The sequence below is a fragment of the Haematobia irritans genome, chromosome 5, assembly GCF_050003625.1.
Source record: "Haematobia irritans isolate KBUSLIRL chromosome 5, ASM5000362v1, whole genome shotgun sequence".
Classification (NCBI taxonomy): Eukaryota; Metazoa; Arthropoda; class Insecta; order Diptera; family Muscidae; genus Haematobia; species Haematobia irritans.
The window spans coordinates 19,120,793-19,142,597 of record NC_134401.1 but is presented as its reverse complement, the minus strand read 5'-3'; the positions used below and the strand labels follow the sequence as shown (position 1 = coordinate 19,142,597).

General features: G+C 33.2%; 1 protein-coding gene across 1 annotated transcript in view; it reads left to right on the top strand.

Moving 5' to 3' along the window:
• CSN7 (COP9 signalosome subunit 7) overlaps nt 1-21,805 on the top strand; it is a 165,692-nt gene that overhangs the window by 19,318 nt on the left and 124,569 nt on the right. The gene's annotated exons all lie outside the window — the stretch shown is intronic.

Genomic DNA, 21,805 nt, shown 5'->3' with positions numbered 1-21,805 from the left:
TAGAAATAAAATTTTGACAATATTTTCTATAGAAATAACATTTGGCAAAATTTTATATAGAAATGAAATTTTGACAACATTTTCTACAAAAATAAAAATTTTCTATAGAAATAACATTTTGAGAAAATTGTCTATAGAAATAAAATTTTGACACAATTTTCTATAGAAATAAAATTTTGACAAAATTGTTTATAGAAATAAAATTTTGACAAAATTTTCTATAGAAACAAAATTTTGACAACATTTTCTATAGAAATAAAATTTTGAGAAAATTTTCTATAGAAATAAAAATATTTGTTTGGTGGTAAAATTTTCTCCAAACTTTAGCAAGTTAGATTTGGCTTGAGATCGGCACTCCGTTTTCCAATATTTTAGTAAATCATCACAATGGAACTTCTAGTGAAGTGAAAATTAAGTCAATTTCTAGAAGAACATGAGTAATGACTTAGCAAGAACTACTAAATTGTTTGCTGGGAGACATTTGTGGTTAAAAAAAATCGCACGGGGTAAATCAGGTTTAAAGGGTGGATGGGGTGGGTGGACTTGTTAAGCCGTATTTTTTCTCCATCCCTGGAGATGATTTCTTCTTCGACGCAGAATTGATTCAATAATGCGGCATGGATCAGCCCTGATATTATATATACCTATCCAGGATTTCGATTCTGATTGCAACTTGCGATTCAAGAAAACGGAGTCCATAATAGGATGTCCACTCTGACCCGCCGTGTAGCCCCGACATTGCTTCTTCTGATAATCTCTTGTCCCGATAGATGAGGCATGACCTGGTTGGAGGGTCATCCACGTCGGAAGTTGGAAAAAATAATCGAACGAAAATGATCACGATTTAACTCAATTTTTTTTGGTGAGTTCAATTTTTTAAGTTGCTGTAGACAACACAAATAACGCTCGTATTTGAAAACGTCCTGAGTACTTCAAAAATGTCAAGCTTGACGATACAGGAGTCAGTTGGCAGGTTGAAAGGGTTGCCCAATCCCAAAATATAAAAAGCAAGCCTCGTATATGAAATTTTTCAATTAACCCCTACCAATTTTATTTATATTAAATTCATTTTCCAAACACATAACCTAAACTACTGTGTGTCCTTCGTACAGCACTTATGTTCTATGTTTCAATAAAGAAAACTAAATTATTTACCAATTGCAATTTGAACATTTAACATGGTTCTGCACTTTCCCCTTCATACTAATTCTTATTTTGTTGTTTTTTCTTTACGAAATTGAAAACAACATTCACGAAAAAACAGTTTCAATACAATACCAATTTTCTTTCATAAAGGAATCACATACCAAAATGTGTATAACACCAGTATTAATTGCAACCATTACAGGGAAATGGCTACGCGATAATAATATTGGAAACTTATAGTTGAGGAAATTGTTTTGCACTTTTGTTTTTAGCAAATTGGGTGGGAGAACCATAACGGAAATGAATGCAGTGGGAGATGTAGTGTAAATATGAAAGGGCCTTATTTGGAGGGGGTAAAGGGCCTTGACTATATGTAGTTATCAGCATAAAATTTCTGCACCAAAATGTTGGTAGAATCCTTAGATATTTCGATGATTCCGTTAATTTATTTGAGGAAAAAAATTTAGGACTCCAGTCCTAATAATTTTGTTGTATTTCTTGATTGAAATTTTAAAGTTGAAAATACTAAGGCTAAGGCTTTATATCCCATGGTACAAGGACACGTTGTTTTTGTCGAAGCCCATGTTTGGCAGAATGGCGAAGCTGATTCAGCTCTAATAAATTGTTGCCTTTTTAAGGATAGTTCCACTATACCTCTCTCCAAGTAGCCGTGAGAATATACCTTTCTTACAACGTTTTGATGGTTTGTCAGAGTTGTGTGAGAATTCCCAGAATGTCTGAAGGCAACAGGTGTAATGTGACATTAAGAAAGTCTCTATCTGCGTTTAGATTTAAGCTTCGATTGTCATTCGTTTAATATTATCAAAAATAGTCGAAGTTTAGGTTTCCGAAAAGCTGCTGCCCATACGAATAGAACCCTATACCAAAAAAAACACTCTGAGAAAATTATTGTTGCATCAGCAAAGATTTCTTTAAGATGCATTTTTTCTGCAGCACAAAACGCACATTTCCATTTTTGCTTCACAAAATGTTCATAAGCTTTTCAATAAAGATATTTTGCTCCAAAAGCTAGCTTGCCCAAAATTTTGTTTCCTTTTAAAAGAAAACATATCTTTGAGCAAAGTTCTGAACATTTTCTTTAAAAGTAAAATTTATTCATTTAATCTCTAAAATATTCAACAAACTTAAAATTTTGCCAAAGGCCGCTCTGCATTTATGTTACAAAGCACATAACAAGTTACCGCAATTTCTTGGCAAACACAATATAGCGAATTAAAAACTATAACATAAAAAAAAAAACTATAAAAAAACAACTATTTCGAAAACAACATTTTATACCATATGGAATTTTTAATAACCCAGCAAACATTAGTATAATGATGTTTGTTATTTTGACCAACATCGTCTAACAAGTTCATTGCAATAGCAAAGGTGATAAACTTCTCTCCAATAAATGCTGCCCAAATTTATAAGAGAGTTGCCTTTTATTTACACTGAAAATAAATGTTTACTTGGATCCAAAGATTTTGATCTTCCATTAAGGATTCCCAGCCAAAAAAAAAAGCGACGCCAAAAAAGTGGTGAAAATGTTCTTTTTGGATCCGGAAGTGGTACAAAATTGGGGCAGAAGCAAAGAATTTAACATGGGCTTGTCATAGGACGGATGTCCACCATTTCAACACCCGGTGCATTAAATTCACATCACTGCTTAAGGTGTGATGCGAATTCAGTGTTTTGGATGTGAATTAAGAAATTTTGTGATATTTCGACAAATAAATAATTTTTAAAATTTTTTATGATTTTTAATGCAGTCTAGGTTAGGTGGCAGCCCGATGTATCAGGCTCACTTAGACTATTCAGTCCATTGTGATACCACATTGGTGAACTTCTCTCTTATCACTGAGTGCTGCCCGATTCCATGTTTAGCTCAATGATAACAAAATTTTAAATTTCCCATTAATAATATGAAACACCCAGTTATAAAAAAAATTGACTCAAATGAACTTCCTGTGAAGTTAAAATAAAGAACATCTTTGGGAGGACATTTTTGGAAGTGCTTTTAAAGTTGTGCATATATAAGAACTTCCAAATTTTTCTTACTGGGTTTTGGTATTGATTCCGAGCTAAAGATGCGGCTTCTATAAAAAGAGACATATTTTAGCGGCCCATCTGGCTTTAAATCTAGGATCGTTAAAATTAAATTTAGGGAAGAGATCTCATTTATTGAATTTTCATTCTCTTTTTGCGGTATATTAATAAAGATATTCACGTTCAAATATATACCAGTTTTTAAATCCAAATTATAACGGATACTTCGAAGTAAATTTTTTTTCTTAATTAATAAAAAAACCAAATAGGTCTTAACGTTTTTTTTTGTCTTAAGTCAAAAGAATCAATAGTTCAGTTAATTTAAGTACGATTTCTTTAAATCAAAAATGTGTTTTTTTACTTTAAGGGAAGTTTGGTTCAATTAAAATTAAAAAAAATTGTTTCAATTAAAATTTTAATTTTTTATATTTGCCTGACATCAATGTAGGCTTTTAATTGAATTTTTTTTTTTGAAAATTTTTAATCAAATAATAATTAATAAAATTCAATCACCAAAAATTATATGAATCAATTAATTTTTCAATGAAAGTCGATGATTGATATTAAAAACTTTGTGATAGAAGCAATTTCAATTAAAAATTAATTGAATGCATTAATTCCATGATTGATTAATTCCACTGTACCAAAGTAGCGCCACCGGCGAAGAAAATATGCTACCATAAAGCTATACTATCCACCAAATTCTACGGAAGTGGCCCTATTCAATATGTGCTGCTTTATAAGACTAGTCAATGCCACTCGGTCTCCCACTTACACCTTAAAAATCCATTGAGATTTCGCTTTGTTTTATACATCAAGAAGTTTCTGGGGATATCGAAGGACCATTTCTTATAAAGCACGCCTGAACATATGCTACATTTTTTTTGTTCTCGAAAGCAATAAAAATACAATTACGCACATTTATCGAACCTATACTAACCACAGTTCTAACACTGGTGAACAAAAATGTATAAGTTTACAAAATTTAGTTGGTAACATTTTGCCACTGCTGCTTCTACATTGTTACAGAGTAGAAGCAGTCAAGGGACAACTTTTTTTTACTTTTGCTATTACATTCATTTAACCACAAGGTTTAGAGTAGTTTTTATAGATCCCTTGTTTGTGGATTTGGGGTGTTGGGATGGTTTGTGGTGGCATAAAGTAAATTTTCCTCATCAACTTTGGACCAAGTGCAGAAACTCTAAAAGTGCCAAAGTAGTAGAATAGGGACTTGCATAAAAATAATACCCACATTGCATTTTGTGGTAACTGTAGAAAATGCAGTAAAGCGCCAAAATTCCATAACAAAATTTTAGTAGTTGACAATTTTAAAATTATTTTGTTTTTGTTTCATCTTTAAAATTAAATTTTTTCATGGAACCACATGTTTCTGCACTTATAGGGGAATTGCACAAAATGTGTTTTTTTGCCAAGAAAAAAAGTGTTAGATAACTTTGCATTGTAATTACGTATTACACGTGGGGTTCCATAACATTTTTAATTATGAAAAATTATGATGAAGTTCTCCTTAAAGTATGCTACAGAGTTTTTAAAGTAAAATAAAAGACGACAAGTGGAGACTTTCTCTAGATTGCCAGATTGGCTTGGCTGGTATAGTGGCAGCCCAATATTTCTGGTGATGTATGAAAAAAAATAAGGAGAATAAAAAAGACAAAACAATTTATAAGGATTAGAAATTAAAGCTTCTACAGCCAGTTCGAGGAAGCAAGCTGTCTACTGGAGTCCAGAGTGAAGTAGGTGTCAGGTCTGTAGGTTTTGCACAAGATGCCTTGTGATGTGAGTTGCCACAGTTGGTAGAATTCTAACAAAAATGGTAGATTTTTTACCATTTGGTAAATTTTTTTATGGCAGATTTTGCAAAATATTCCTCCCACCTAAGCCGAACTTTATACATTTTCTATAGAAATAAAATTTTGACGAAATTTTCTATGGAAGTAACAGATTGACAAAATTTTCTATAGAAATAACTTTAGATAAAATTTTCTATGGAAATAAAATTTCGATGAAATTTTCTATAGAAATAAAATTTTGACAAAATTTTCTATAGACATAAAATTTTGACAAAATTTTCTATAGAAATAAAATTTTGACAAACTTTTCTATGGAAATAAAATTTTTACAAAATTTTTATAGAAATACAATTTTGACAAAATTTTCTATAGAAATAAAATTTTGCCAACATTTTCTATAGAAAAAAATTTTGACAAAATTTTCTATAGAAATAAAATTTTTACAAAATTTTCTATGGAAATAAAATTTTGACAAAATTTTCTATAGAAACAAAATTTTGACAAAATTTTCTATAGAAATAAAATTTTGACAAAATTTTCTATAGAAATAAAATTTTGACAAAATTTTCTATAGAAATAAAATTTTGACAAAATTTTCTATAGAAATAAAATTTTGACAAAATTTTCTATAGAAATAAAATTTTGACAAAATAGAAAATAGAAATAAGATTTTGACAAAATTTTCTATAGAAATAAGATTTTGACAAAATTTTCTATAGAAATAAAATGTTGACCAAATTTTCTATGGAAATAAAATTTTGACAAAATTTTCTATAGAAATTAAATTTTTACAAAATTTTCTATAGAAATAAAATTTGGACAAAATTTTCTATAGAAACAAAATTTGGACAAAATTTTCTATAGAAATAAAATTTTAACAAATTTTCTATAGAAATAAAATTTTTACAAAATTTTCTATAGAAATAAAATCTTGACAAAATTTTCTATGGAAATAAAATTTCGACGAAATTTTCTATAGAAATAAAATTTTTACAAAATATAGAAATAAAATTTTGACAAAATTTTCTATAGAAATAAAATTTTTACAAAATTTTCTATAGAAATAAAATCTTGACAAAATTTTCTATGGAAATAAAATTTCGACGAAATTTTCTATAGAAATAAAATTTTTACAAAATATAGAAATAAAATTTTGACAAAATTTTCTATAGAAATAAAATTTTTACAAAATTCTCTATAGAAATTAAATTTTGACAAAATTTTCTATAGAAATCAAATTTTGTCAAAATTTTCTATAGAAATCAAATTTTGTCAAAATTTTCTATAGAAATAAAATTTTGACAAAATTTTCTATAGAAACAAAATTTTGACAAAATTTTCTATAGAAATACAATTTTGACAAAATTCTCTATAGAAATACAATTTTGACAAAATTCTCTATAGAAATACAATTTTGACAAAATTCTCTATAGAAAAAAAATTTTTGACAAAATTTTCTATAGAAGTAAAAAGTTTGACAAAATTTTCTATGGAAATAAAAATTTGACATAATTTTCTATAGAAATAAAATTTTGACAAAATTTTCTATAGAAATAAAATTTTAACAAAATTTTCTATAGAAATAAAATTTTGACAAAATTTTCTATAGAAATAAAATTTTGACAAAATTCTCTATAGAAATTAAATTTTGACAAAATTTTCTATAGAAATCAAATTTTGTCAAAATTTTCTATAGAAATCAAATTTTGTCAAAATTTTCTATAGAAATAAAATTTTGACATAATTTTCTATAGAAATAAAATTTTGACAAAATTCTCTATAGAAGAAAAAAATTTTTGACAAAATTTTCTATAGAAGTAAAAAGTTTGACAAAATTTTCTATGGAAATAAAAATTTGACAAAATTTTCTATAGAAATAAAATTTTGACAAAATTTTCTATAGAAATAAAATTTTAACAAAATTTTCTATAGAAATAAAATTTTAACAAAATTTTCTATAGAAATAAAATTTTGACAAAATTTTCTATAGAAATAAAATTTTGACAAAATTCTCTATAGAAAAAAAATTTTGACAAAATTTTCTATAGAAATAAAATTTTGACAAAATTTTCTATAGAAGTACAATTTTGACAAAATTCTCTATAGAAATAAAATTTTGACAAAAATTTTCTATAGAAATAAATTTCGACAAAATTTTTTATAGAAATAAAATGTTGACAAAATTTTCTTTGGAAATAAAATTTTGACAAAATTTTCTATAGAAATAACATTTTTACAAAATTTTCTATGGAGATAAAATTTTGACAACATTTTTTATAGAAATAAAATTTTGACAAAATTTTCTATAGAAATAAAATTTTTGACAAAATTTTCTATAGAAATAAAATTTTGACAAAATTTTCTATAGAAATAAAATTTTGACAAAATTTTCTATAGAAATAAAAATTTGACAAAATTTTCTATAGAAATAAAATTTTGACAAAATTTTCTGTAGAAATAAAATGTTGACAAAATTTTCTATAGAAATAAAATGTTGACAAAATTTTCTATAGAAATAAAATTTTGACAAAATTTTCTATAGAAATTAAATTTTGACAAAATTTTCTATAGAAATAAAATATGGACAAAATTTTCTATAGAACTAAATTTGGACAAAATTTTCTATGGAAATGAAATTTCGACGAAATTTTCTATAGAAATAAAATTTTGACAAAATTTTTTATTTCGAAGAATTTTTCTATAGAAATAAAATTTTATTGTTTGGTAGTTTTTGGTAAAATTTTCTCCAAATTTTGGTAAATTATAATTTACTCGAGTGGCAACCGTGGATGTGAGGCGATTGATCACAATTCGCAAACATCTTGAAGTGATGGGTGCTGAAGGGAGAGTTAACTGTTTAAGTATCTAGAGATACTTAGCTGGGATAGCACCGACTTCACTTGGCAGGCGTCTCTAGTCATCGCTGACAGGTGGTGGTCTTCCACCCAGCATAACTCTGCACTGGTAGGAATCTATAGCGTTCTAAACCGCTGACGTGTGTCTTGTCCTCAATGTCGTCCTTATTCCCTCATCACTGTCATCGCCAATGAAGTATTTAATTGACTGTATATTTTTCTCGAAATCGAACCGAATGGCCTTGGCTTGTTCGGTTGGTACCTACCTCGGAGTAAATGGGTTTTGAACAATCATATTGTTGCTTTTTGATATTAATAATCATTTGCTATTTTTTCCTAAAATTTCCATGTTTATTATTTCTCCACTGAAATATCATTGCAATATTTCTTTCTCCCTAAAGTAGGCTATAAATATAGGCTCCTTATGGTATGCCATTTATTTCGCTTTTATAATATATTTGTATTACACATTTCATTTGATTGTTGCTATGATTTCTTTGAGAAATATATTCCCACTGGAATTCCAAAATACAAAAGCGCATATTTTAAAATCTCAATTAGAATTTTATTAATTCCCCACCAGCATCATCATCGTCATCATGAGCTTGGAATATGCCAAAATTTTCGCAGAAATGTAAACACAAACGAATCAAAACAGAAATTCCAAGATGAAGAGATCCTAGGCAGCTTTGTTACGACTATCCTTAACATTATCATAAATCTTTGAATGAAAATTTCATTTACATGAATGAATTGCGTAGCTTTGTTTGTTCTACTGGCCGTCGGAACGATGAAGTGAATCTTGCAGACTACTATGTTTGTCTACGTGCATCTCTTATTTGTTTTTGTATTGAAGTTAAAAGGTGTTTGATTTCTAGTCCTCTCTGTGGAAGAAAATTGCTATAAACCGTAAAATTCTGGGCAAGATGAAAAAGCCATTTCCTTTCAATGTTTGTCTAAGAGATGAAATTCCTTAAATAGGCCGAAAAGAAAAGATCAAAAAGGAGATAATAAGAAATTAAGGTGAAGCAATTCAATGTAATTACAGATTTTATATTATTCTTTAACCGATAAGGATTTATAGGAATTTTCTTTAAGATGAGACATTTTTTAGAGATTAGAAATATTTACCTGGTTTTTAAAAGAATGAATACTAGTAATAGATTGGAAAATATGCAGTCATTTATATAACACGTTGATGCCCTAAGGTATGCAATATCTTTTGTTTATAATAAGAATAAATGTAATAAACTAAAATTAATACTTAATGAGTAATGCTGGGACAAAAGAAATGCGTCATAGTTCTAAAACAATGGAATTGCTGATCAAAGATATAAATTCGCGAAAGGGATATGCTAATGATGGTTTCACAATGGCATGCTATTGTTGTCTTAGTGGGTTACATTAATCCATTAAGATCGACAAAGATAAGACGGTGTGGCGACACAAACGAAATGGTTATGTGCTTCATTTGGTCATTGATATCACTACTTGATTTAGTAGAAATTAAGACATTTCCATTAGTAATATCCTAGATGATGGCCATGTTCGGGTTTTAAGATCAGGATTGACAAAATTTTCTATAGAAACAAAATTTTGACAAAATTTTGTATAGAAATAAAATTTTGACAAAATTTTCTATAGAAATAAAATTTTGACAAAATTTTCTATAGAAATAAAATTTTGACAAAATTTTCTATAGAAATAAAATTTTGACAAAATTTTCTTCAGAAATAAAATTTTGACAAAATTTTCTATAGAAATAAAATTTTGACAACATTTTCTATAGAAATAAACAGTTTTGAGAAAATTTTCTATAGAAATAAACAGTTTTGAGAAAGTTTTCTATAGAAATACAATTTTGACAATATTTTCTATAGAAATAGAATTTTTAGAAAATTTTCTATAGAAGTAAAATTTTGACAAAATTTTCTATAGAAATAAAATTTTGACAAAATTTTCTATAGAAATAAAATTTTGACAAAATTTTCTATAGAAATAAAATTTTTACAAAATTATCTACAGAAATAAATTTTGCCAAAATTTTCTATAGTAATATTTTTTTTCGTTTTATTTGTTATTGTTGGTTTCTCTTCAATCATTATTGTTATTTTTGATCTCAGCTTAAAAGCATGCATTGACTAAACTACAAGTGTAGCTTAACCAACAGAGGAAAAGTATGCTTGTCAAATTTATTTGGGAAAATTTATTTTGAGAAAATTGTCTACAGAAAAAAAATTTTGAGAAAATTTTCTATAGAAATTTGTTATCTATTATAGTAAATAATTTATGAATGTGAAACAAAATTATATACTATAAGGAATTTAATTTTTAAGGTGTTAGAGTTTACAAATAAATAAAATACGTAAATTAAATAAAATATTGACAACATTTTCTATAGAAATAAAATTTTTACAAAATTATCTACAGAAATAAAATTTTGCCAAAATTTTCTATAGAAATAAAATTAAAAAAAAAATCTATAGAAATAAAATTTTGACAAAATTTTCTATAGAAATACAATTTTGACAAAAGTTTCTATAGAAATAAAATTTTGACAAAATTTTCTATAGAAATAAAATTTGTAAAAAATTTTCTGTAGACATAGAATTTTGAAAAAAAATTCTATAGAAATAAAATTTTGACAAAAATTTTTGTAGAGATAAAATTTTAATTCAATTATCTTTATTTTATAACCTCTGTATATGAATCAATGACCTTGAAAATACGCTTTCCAGAAACCCTTAGACATCATCCTCAAACCATACTACACTTTGTATTTTAATTTTTTTCTTTAATTTATTTATACATAAATAAAAATTCATTTATCCTAATGAAGTATGTTTTCCGATATTCATCTGGATTATCTGCTTATTGTTTCACGTTGATAATTATGTTTTATCCTAAAAGTATGCTCCATTGTTTGTTTTTTGAAATATTTAATCTTTATTTTTAAATGGGTTCGTGTCTAAGCTTAAGTGATATTCCAAAATTTTAATTCAATTATCTTAATGTATTTTATAATCTCTGTATATGAATCAATGAGATAGTGGCCTTGAAAATACCTTTCTAAATACGCTTTCCAGAAACCCTTAGACATCATCCTCAAAGCATACTACACCGCTTATTTATTTATTTATGTTTTAAATATATTTATACATAAAGAAAACTTCATTTATTCTAATGAAGCATGTTTTCCGATATTCATCTGGATTATCGGTTTATTATTTCACGTTGAGAATTATGTTTCATCCTAAAAGTATGCTCTATTGTTTTTTTTTGTTTTTTAAATATATAAGCATAAAGTAATCTTCATTTCTTAAATGGGTTCGTGTCTAAGCTTAAATAATATTCTAAAATTTTAAATCAATTATCTTAATGTATTTTATAATCTCTATATATGAATCAATTAGATAATGGAATATACATCTTTAAGTATCCTGATTCAACCACCAAATACCATTTGTAATGATTTGCCTTATTAGCATTTCTTGAAATGAAATAACAAAAAAAAATTTATAATAGGACTTTGCGCCTGGGGTTACAAGTCTAGGTTTTTGTCACGAACTTTCGTGACAATAATCAACAATCACAACAAAATCTTATGGCCTTGTGTCTCTTCTTTTTTTTGATGATGTTGGTTTTTCATTCTCTGAATAATAATAAATATATTTTAATTTTTAAGTAATTACAATGACCAGTAGAAAGAAATAACATATAAATAGACAAATAAACTTGGTCGAAGTAAAACCCAAGGTGAAAGTCCAACATCTGAGGCCATTAAAATAAGCAAATATCTTTGAAGCTTCTGGCAGTGGTAGGTCATCTAAAGATATGTGATAATAAGAGACGCAAAACGAAACAAAAAAATGCATAACATCTCAAAAGGTATTTGTTTGCGCCTTAAAGCAGACCAACAAAACAAAAAGTAAATAACAACTGAAGTAGGAAAATAACAACAGAGATTTTATTTCCTATTGAGTGCCATCGGCATAGTTTTAGTCCACTGGTCTGTCTTGCTTAGCATTGTTATTATTGTGGGTATACCAGTACACAAATACGAAAAAAAAAACAATAATATCCCATAAGTATGTCCGTCTAGATGCTGGATGCTATGCACCTGTCCCCAGTTCTAACGGTTGGTCCTTTCATCCATCCAAAGGTCTATAGGATTATCGATGGTTCTCTTGAGCTGTCTGTCTTATTTGGTTGTGGCGGTCTATACATCGCTCCAGCCATTTAGCCAATGTGTTGAGTTTTTCTACTGCTACTACTACTACTACTACCACTACGACACCCATGTAATGGCCACACTTTAGACAGGTGGAAAATGCTGAAAAAAAATATATATATATATATTCAAGCTTTCAACGTTGTGTTACAGCTGTCAATGTAGCATTTCAACACACTTAACTATAGTGTTGCCTACTTTTAGGCAATAAAAAGTAAATACTATGGATTTGTGGTAGTGGGTAGTAGAGTGTGACAGAGTATTTGTTCGTGATTTTCTATACGCAAAGAGAAGGAGGGGAGCCAATACTGCTGCTGCTTTCTCCCAACATTTTTAGAAAAAAAACGAAAACAAATTTTGTTTACGATGGCCGGATATCAGTGTTAAATGCTTGGATTTGTTGTATTGTAAATCCTACCCTTAGGCATAGGAAATCACGGTCTATTCTACGCGAGTGTGTGTGTTCTAATCCGTAGAACTTTAGATTGATATTTAAATATTTCTATTATGGTTTTTGGGTAAACTTGAAGGTGGGAAGTGAAATTAAAGTTTTTGTAAGAATTTAAAATAAAAATTATATATGAAATGGTATTCAATTGAAGGTGTATAAATAGTTAAAGCATATCCACAGGAGTTATTACGAATTAATTGTTGGCTCTTTGTGATGTGCGTAAAAATATAAGATCCCGATTCTTTTCACGCCTTATCATTAACCCTTTGGCTACCGATCTACATTACAAAGGACATTAGAAAATGACACTTAACTCTAAATCCTCACTTAGTTTCGACTTATTTATTGATGTTATTTTAATGTAGAGGTTAACTACACTATAAAAATTTTCCCTGTGGGTAGACACTAAAATTCATTTTAATAAACTTCTTCAGTAATATCCAAAAAATAAGCAATTTTGGGACCTTTTTTCTGTAGGTAAAAAAATCAATGGATAATCGTACAAAAACTATAGATTGCTTTTTGTATTTTGTCTCACACTTCGACAGATTTTATAGGCCAAATAATGCGTTTTTTCGGGAGGCCATTCGATGACAATTCAAGAATCAAGTTTTTAGAGCAAACTGATATAGCTTTTTAAGTAATTGAGGTAGGTCCTCAAAATTATAAATTATTTTCTACATGCTGTTAGTACAAGTAAAAAAGAAGAAACATTAAAGTTTTTAATATTAGCTTTAATTCGGTAGTGAAGATACAGCTACTTGGCTCCTTATGCATGACACTTAGCCTAACCCCCTAGGCTATAGTTTTAGACCTATCTGACTTTAGAAGTTAACTGTTTCAGCCGTATCCGACTCATATTTTTGGTATACCACTTGTGGAATTGTTAATATCCTTGAATTTTAGAATAATGGGCTAATGACCTGCATCGGAACGAGAGTCATTCAGGAGAACTTAACGGGGCGTCACTTGTGGGAATTCTAGCTGTCTAAGACCTTCAGCAGGATACGGGGCACAGGCACACATGCTCACTTAGAATATTCAGTCCATTGTGAAACCACATTGGTGAGCTTCTCTCTTATCACTGAGTGCTGGCCGATTCAATGTTAAGCTCAATGACAAGGGACCTCCTTTTTATAGCCTAGTCCGAACGGCGTTCCACATTGCAGTGAAACCACTTAGAGAAGCTTTGAAACCCTCAGAAATAGCACCAGCATTACTGAGGTGGGATAATCCACCGCTGAAAAACTTTTTGGTGTTCGGTCGAAGCTGGTATCGAACCCACGACCTTGTGTATGCGAAGCGGGCATGCTAACCATTGCACCACGGTGGCTCACATGATGGTGGGAACCTAGGACTTTGGCCTTAATCGGTACACTGATCGCCAGTAGTCACATGGAAAAACGACCTAGAAGTCTTTCGGCGAGTAGCCGAAAGGCACATGCTGGTGGAAACTGGGGTCTGTGGCCTTTATCGACACACAGCACGTCAGTAGAGTCACTTGCGAGCTAGTTGAGGAAACAGGATAGAAGGTTATAGAATGGCTAAGACCTTGAACAGGTCACTGGTGGTCGAAGGACACATGCTTGGGAAACCAGGTGACACTGGTCGCTACCAGTTACCTGCGGGATACTAGGCAAAACGGCCTAGAAGTCTGTGACCTTCAGCAGGACACAAGTAGCCGAAAGGCATATGATGGCGGAAGTGTGACCTTTATCGACACACCGATCGTCAGCAGATCACCTGCCGGATAGTTGATGAAACGGGTTAGAAGATTATAGAATGAATATGACATGGAATGGCAGGACACGGGTCGTCGAAGGCCACGTGATTGGGAAACCAGAGACTGTGACCTTTATCAAAACTGGCTTAAGGAACGGGCTCAGGAACGTGACCATGGTTGAAGCTAAAGACGATTAGGACGTAAGGATGATGAAAACCAATATGAGGTTGCTGTCGACGTGTGCCGCGTTGTGATGCCGGTACTTGTAATGTCAATGGGACGTTGATTCTGATAAACATGAGCTAAAATGCTAAACCACAAGAAAGCTGAGTTTGATCTTGAGGATGATCTTGATCGGTGACAAAACTCTTAGTGAGGATGGAGAATGTGAACACGATCGGAAATGTGATGAGAGTGGAAGGGATGTAGCCGTGCTCGGAACCCTAGTTAAGGTAAAGAGATTGTGAGAAGGGAAAGGTGTGACTGTGACCCCGTTCGAAACCCAGTCTAGGACGCAATCGTAATGTCAACGGGGTGGTGATTCTGATAACTATGCGGTAAAATACTAAACCACAAGGCGGCTGAGGTTGACTTTGTCGATGATATTGATCGTTGACAAAACACGTGGTGAGAAAACGTGAACGTGAGTACGCTCGGAAAATGTGATGGAGAGAGAGGAAAGGACATAATCGCGGCACCCAAGTCAAGGTATCGGGACTGTGAAAAGAGAAAGGCATGACTGTGGCCACGTTCGGAATACAATTGAAGGACACACGCGAATACAGATCAAATGTTAACTGGTGGCCTGGAAAGGTCCTGATTCGAAAAGTGTTGTCGATGGGCGGTTATTGTGATAAATATGCGGTAAATCTACTAAAGACGGCTGAGGTTGACCTTGTCGATGATCTTGATCGGTAACAAAACATCTAGTAAGAGAAAGTAAATGTGATCACGGTCGGAACACAAGTCCTAGAAAATAGGATGAGAAGAGAGAGAGGAAAGGACGCGTTCAGAACCCATGTAATGTAAAGAGACTGCGAAAAGAGAAAGGCATGACTGTGACCACGTTCAAAGCCCAGTCTAGGACGCACACGTATTCGTTGTCGCGGCAGGATTGCAGTAACATCAGTGGGATAGTGATACTGATAAAAATGGAGTAAAGTGCTGAACCACAAGACGATTGCGGTTGGCCTTGTGGATGTTGTTGTTGTAACAGTTTTTAATGTAGTTTCATCCATTTTGTTCTATGCTTGTGTAGTTCAACTGGTAGCCAGATCAAGGAACTCTGCGACAAGGATGGGGTGTGTCCAGAGTGATCTGGTAGTGAGACGGGTAGGCGTAGCTGGGCAAGCAAAAATGTGACGAGTGTCATGTGGCCCTTGATTACATATGGGACACACGTCAGCTACGCTGCTATCAATCACTGATAAGTATGAATTGAGGCGGCTACACTTGCCTGATCTTAGTTGGGCCAAAACTACCCTTGTCTGCCGTGGGAGGTCTCTCTCCTCCGGTGCAATGGGCGGCGGTCGGACTCCGAGAACAGGATTAACCTTGTAGCTTCTCACCGCTATTACCGCTATTGGCCGCTCACCGGCCAATTGCCTTATATGTAGTTAACAAGGTTTCTTTGTCCGCACCCCAAGTGCTGCCGGCAAGAGACTTGAGGACCTTGTTTCTACCGCGGAGCTTATCTCAAATTGCAGTGGCATGGGCGGACGACTTATAAAGGCTGTCGAATGTGACACCGAGAATCTTGGGGGTAATTTGTTGTCGGAATTGTTTCGCCATCGACTCTGACATTCAACTGCCTGCGTACTTCCGCCGTCCATGTAGTGAATAGTGTGGCTGAGGATTTGGTGGGAGATATCCTCAAATTTCTTGAAGTGAAATAACTGGTAAGATCAGCGAGGTAGACATTTAATCGATCGCAAATGTCATCAACAATGGGCCCGGATGCCATGATTGTGCAATCGTCCGCATAAGACACAATCTCGACGCCGTCAGGAGGGGGTGGAATCGAGGACAGGTAGAGGTTAAACAGTGCCGGAGATATCACCCCGCCCTGGGGAACTCCCTGTTTAACTCTACGGGGTTTTGACTTCTTGTCCCTGAATTCCACGTACGACTGGCGTCCACATATATACTTCAGAACCCAACGCTTCGTTCCTGCTGGTAGGGACGTGTTCTCGATGTCCTCGAATAATGTGGCATGGTTGACCGTATCGAACGCTTTCGATAGGTCAAGCGCCACGAGGACCGTCCTATGACACGGCTTGGGCTGATTAAGTCCCCTATTGATATGTGTCGAAATGGCATGTAAGGCTGTCGTAGTACTGTGTACCTTACGGAATGCATGTTGATGGTGGGCAGCTGGAAAATTCTCCACAAGGCTGGGGAGGAGTAGTGCCTTGGCTACTGGCGAGAGAAGGGATATCGGTCTGTACGATTCACCTTTACTCGAATCTTTGCCTGGCTTCAGTAGGGGAATTACTCTTCCCATCTTCCAGACATCGGGTATAATGAGTGATTCCAAGGACAAATTGAGGAGTCTGGTCAGGTACTCAACTCCCAGTATTCCCAGATGCTTCAGCATTAGCATTGAAATTTCGTCTGGGCCCAGCGCCTTAGATGGTTTCGCGCTGTTGATGACATTGGTAGCTTCGGCTGCGGTAAATTGTGGTGTGTCGTCGTCTCGGAGACCACGCATGCGACGAGTGGCTCTCGTTTTCGCTCTATCACTCTCGGGATGCTCGACAAACAGTCGGTTGAAGTATTTGGCGCATCTCTTCGGATCAGTCACAGTCACGTCGGGATGATGGGATTTCAGGTGACTGAAATCCCATCATCCCTTGTAGCGGGGTTCGAGAGGGCTCTCACTGTTGACCACAATTTACCAATTCCTGTGCATAAGTTACATTGTTTCAGTGTACGTGTTGTTGGCCTTGTGGATGATATTGATCGGTGACAAAATACCTAGTGAGAGATCGTGAATATGACCACGATTAGAACACAAATAAAAATATGACGGCTAGGAAGGGTCGTGGCATGACCGAACCCAAGTGAAGGTATCGGGACTGTGAAAAGATAAAGGCATGACCGTGACCACGTTGCGAATACTAGTCTAGGACACAAATGTATTCAAATCAAATATTAACTGGTATCCGGAAAAGGCTACGAATCGAAAAGAGTGATGTAGGTGTCGTTTGGAAACCAAGATGTTATGTGAAAGTATGATATTTGGTGGCAAAAATATCAACGCTTGAAAATAGTGGCAATTAGCCACTAAAATGAGGCAACTGTAACCCCGACCCCAGTATTGGAAATTTGGAAATTTTGGCATTATTATTAAATTCTACTAAAGGCCATTTTCATGTAGCTCCGTTAAGCTTTAAGTGCCAGTTAACAGAGAGAAAAATGAAAATATCTTTTCTCTGGTTATCTTTAACTGACAAATTTTCAGCAGTTAAGTTTATAACTGGCATATGGAATATATGTGCAAGATGACAGATATGTACATAGCACGATTTAGAAGTTCGTTAGCTAACGTAGCACTAACGGAGCTTCATGAAAATGGGGCTTATAGGTATAACAAATAATAGACAATATCTGCAACATACTTTCCAATCTTTTCAGTTTGGTTTTGCTAGTTTGTCAACTGTGTTAGCAATGATTTACTTGTGGTTTATTCCTATCCTGCTCACTAAAAACCTTAATCTAGTTAATTCATGCCATAGGGTAGAGGTAATGGTGTGATTTCTTTTTTTACTCTTCCATTTATAATTTTCCCAATAAGCGATTATTAATTCACAATAATTTTCCTTTTCGCTTTCTCTCCCTCTCCGGGAACCCACTCGTTTCTATCATCCTGTTTTACGTAAGATATCTCCAAACCATTTCCGTAGCTGATAGGATAAGAACTTTTTTTTCAATTTTTTTGGTGTCTGCCTTTTACGATAGCACCATATTATGGTATAGATGAGTTCTTGCTGGAGTGGAGCTGTCAGTTCCTAATTAAATGTGTATTAAATTTAATTGAAAGTGATTTTTGTTTTTGTTGGCTGGTTTTGGCGGCATATTACCTTAACATAGATTTACGGGCGCTATGCCAAAAAATAAAGAAAATTCTGGTCTGAGATGTTAGTGGTAATAATATGAGTTTCTATTGCTTTTTGTGGTCCACAACAGACAGCTTATTCTATTCCATTCGAAGTCTTTTTGAAACATGGAGACAGCCCAGCTCAGGTACAGGCTTCTTTGCAATAGTCTTACTTGGTATATTTTTATTTATCGTTAAGGATACATACGATGACACAAAGTAATTATATTTTAATTAGTTTATTGAAATTCATTTAATTAAAAAGTTTCCAAAACGTTTTGCTTGTGACACCTAGCTCTATACATCGACTGACTCACTCCCTTTTGTGTTGTTGATACGGGGGAGTGTGGATTAGTTTGTGATACCAGGCCCCAAAAGAAGAAACAATAAAATACTGCAAACAATAGCTGTGGGTGGTAGGATGGATTTTGGGCACAAATGAAAGCTGGTTGTTGCCATCACCCTTGAAGTTAGACCATGCTTATATACTAGCCTAAAAATATCCTACACAACCAAATAATTTAGATTATCACACAACATTGGCTATTTTTAATTTCCTCTCGAATTTTATCAAACTTTTTTATATATTTCGTTTCATGTTTTTAATTTCAGGTAAATATGTGACATTCAAACTTTTAAAAGCTTCCGTGCCGCAAAATCAACTGGCAAACATATGGCCTTGATTGAACAAGGTAACGGTAATTATTGCCCCACCCCCAAAAAATATTCAACGAAATAATTGAAGCAGCATCAAAAAACACAAGTGAAAACTTTTGGTGACACGTAAACTTATTAAGGCAATTGTTTTGTTATTTGCCTTCACTTCCTGCTGACATATGAAAGTTCTACAAAGAAAATTAATTTATACACGAGTTTATGTATAAGACGTCATGTGCAGGTGATTTTGATGGAAAGGTAGAAGGTACTTTTACAAGTGCATAATATTGATTTAAGTGACATGCAAAGTTTGAGACAGAATAATTCCATGGCATGGCCTTGGATAAGGTCAGGTTAAGCATGTTCGAGGTACTATATTCATAATGAATATTTTTGGCAAATTACTCCCAACGATTCAATAAACTGTGGATTCGCATCAGAGATGAACACGACGGTTCAACGAAAAAAGAAACTTCAGAATTTGCTGTGGTTCCTTAGTGTTTGTTTTACTGCATCTACCAGGTTTGTGGTGATGTTAAATACTTAAAATGAAAAAATTGGATGAGATCCAAGAGATTCAACATGAATGCTAGGCACCCAATGTAGATAACAACATCGGAAATCAGCTCCATGCATCCCATGGTGAATTGACCACATCCTAACACCCGGTCAAGCAACATGTCATGCATGATACATAAAGGGTGATTTGTTAAGAGCTTGATAACTTTTTTTAAAAAAAAAACGCATAAAATTTGCAAAATCTCATCGGTTCTTTATTTGAAACGTTAGATTGGTCCATGACATTTACTTTTTGAAGATAATTTCATTTAAATGTTGACCGCGGCTGCGTCTTAGGTGGTCCATTCGGAAAGTCCAATTTTGGGCAACTTTTTCGAGCATTTCGGCCGGAATAGCCCGAATTTCTTCGGAAATGTTGTCTTCCAAAGCTGGAATAGTTGCTGGCTTATTTCTGTAGACTTTAGACTTGACGTAGCCCCACAAAAAATAGTCTAAAGGCGTCAAATCGCATGATCTTGGTGGCCAACTTACCGGTCCATTTCTTGAGATGAATTGTTCTCTGAAGTTTTCCCTCAAAATGGCCATAGAATCGCGAGCTGTGTGGCATGTAGCGCCATCTTGTTGAAACCACATGTCAACCAAGTTCAGTTCTTCCATTTTTGGCAACAAAAAGTTTGTTAGCATCGAACGATAGCGATCGCCATTCACCGTAACGTTGCGTCCAACAGCATCTTTGAAAAAATACGGTCCAATGATTCCACCAGCGTACAAACCACACCAAACAGTGCATTTTTCGGGATGCATGGGCAGTTCTTGAACGGCTTCTGGTTGCTCTTCACTCCAAATGCGGCAATTTTGCTTATTTACGTAGCCATTCAACCAGAAATGAGCCTCATCGCTGAACAAAATTTGTCGATAAAAAAGCGGATTTTCTGCCACTGATTTTGGTAATAAAATTCAATGATTTGCAAGCGTTGCTCGTTAGTAAGTCTATTCATGATGAAATGTCAAAGCATACTGAGCATCTTTCTCTTTGACACCATGTCTGAAATCCCACGTGATCTGTCAAATACTAATGCATGAAAATCCTAACCTCAAAAGAATCACCCTTTATATCCAATAAGCCATAGATGTGGCTTTCCAAGGACTCACCACCGTGGTGCAATGGCTAGCATGCCCTCATATACAAGGTCGTGGGTTCGATTCCTGCTTCTACCGAACACCAAAAAGTTTTTCAGCGATGGATTATCCCACCTCAGTAATGCTGGTGACATTTCTGAGGCTTTAAAAGCTTCTCTAAGTGGTTTCACTGCAATGGGGATGCCGTTCGGACTCGGCTATAAAAATTAGGTCTCTTGTCATTGAGCTTAACATGGAATCGCGCAGCACTGAGTGATAAGAGAGAAGTTCACCAATGTGGTATCACAATGGACTGAATAGTCTAAGTGAGCCTGATACATCGGGCTGCCACCTAACCTAACCTAACGACTCACCTCAAATCTCCTCTGGAATCCCCAGACTCCTCCATAATACATATGAGTATTGATTTGATCAGACTCCCTTGAAACTGCTATAGGAGTCCGATAGACCAATGTGGACGTCTAGCGCCATGAAAGTCTCGTTGCTATTGCCCTATAAACCATAGACCTCGGATTCCAAGGACTCAACACAACACTTCTGTGGAATCTCTAGACTTCCAAGTCAGTAAATTAAAAGGTCGGACATGTGCCCTCCTAGAACCATGGCCCTCGTCTAGCGTCTTATCATCACTAGTCACGGTAACTACCCTATTCCACTTCTCAACACCTCCATACGGTTATTCATGAAACCTACACACAAAAAAAAATTTTTTCTGATTCAATCACGAAATTAATTAATCCAATTAATTTTTAATTGAAATGTCTTCAATCACAGAAATGATAGTATCAATTAAAAAATTAATTGAAGGTCAATTAAAAAATTAATTGATTCAATTAAAAACTAATTGATATTATTAATTTTCGTGATTGATTTTTTTTTCAATTAAAAAATTTGTTGATTCAATTAAATTTTTAATTGAATATATTTTAAAACTCAATTAAAATTTTAATTGGAAAATTTTTCGTGAAATTTTTTTCTGTGTATGAGTGTATAAGTCTATCAGTCTCCCTTGAAACTGCTTTAAGAGTCTGATAGATCAATGTGGACGTCTAGCTTCATAAAAGTCTCGTCACTATTTCCCTATAAACCACAGACATGGGATTTCAAGGACTCAACACAACACT